Genomic DNA, 1024 nt, shown 5'->3' on the forward strand with positions numbered 1-1024 from the left:
TTGGTCTAGGCCAGTGGTTCTCAACCTTCCTAATGCCGCGACCCTTAATACAGTTCCTCATGTTGTGGTGACCCCCAATTTCATTGTTACAAATTGAACATAATTAAATCATAGTGATTAATCACAAAAACAATATGTAATTATATACGTGTTTTCCGATGGTCTTAGGCGACCCCTGTGAAAGGGTCGTTCGACCCCCAAAGGGGTCGCGACCCACAGTTGAGAACTGCTGGTCTACAGTGTCACCCAGCATGCAGTGGGCATTATTGTGAACAAGCAAGTTAAGGGCAAGATTCTTGCCAACAGAGTCAATGTACGTATTGAGCATATTAAGCATCTAAGAACTGAGATAGCTTCCTGAAACGTATGAAGGAAAATGATCAGAAAAAGAAGGAAGCCAAAGAGAAAGGTACCTGGGTTCAACTGAAGCATCAGCCTGCTCCACCCGGAGCAGCACACTCTGTGAGAACCAATGGGAAGGAGCCGGAGCTGCTGGAACCCATTCCCTATGAATGGATGGCATAAGTGGGGAAAAATAAAAAAGACTTCTGTGCCGATAAAAATGTTTCTCTTAATTGACTGGAAGTGTGGCGTCCCTTCTCCCCCAAAGAATAAAGAAAACTTTGTGTCCTAAAAGAAAAAGAAAAACATTTACAATATTTACAAATATCCAACCAGTGTCCAAATTTCAATACTTACAAAAAATTAAAATACTTACAAATATCCAACCAATGCCCAAATTTCCTCAGTCTCACTTTTTCTAGCTTGTTGCAGCTAGTTGGTAGATCTCTAAGTCTCTTGTAATTGCAGGTTTCCCCTTAGTCTCTCTCTCTCAATCTCTCCCTCTTTTTCTTCTTTTTCCTTGAGATTCATTTGTTGGAGAAACGGGTTGTTTTGTCCTGTAGACTTTCAGTTGGGATTTTGATGACTGGGTCAGGAAAGGTGGTGACACCTAGCCTAGGTATTTCCTATAATTTGGTGTATAAACCGAGAGAAATCGAACTGAATTCAGGTTCCCCTTTTT

This window comes from Myotis lucifugus, unplaced genomic scaffold (genome assembly GCF_000147115.1).
Source record: "Myotis lucifugus unplaced genomic scaffold, Myoluc2.0 scaffold_341, whole genome shotgun sequence".
In the NCBI taxonomy this organism is placed as follows: domain Eukaryota; kingdom Metazoa; phylum Chordata; class Mammalia; order Chiroptera; family Vespertilionidae; genus Myotis; species Myotis lucifugus.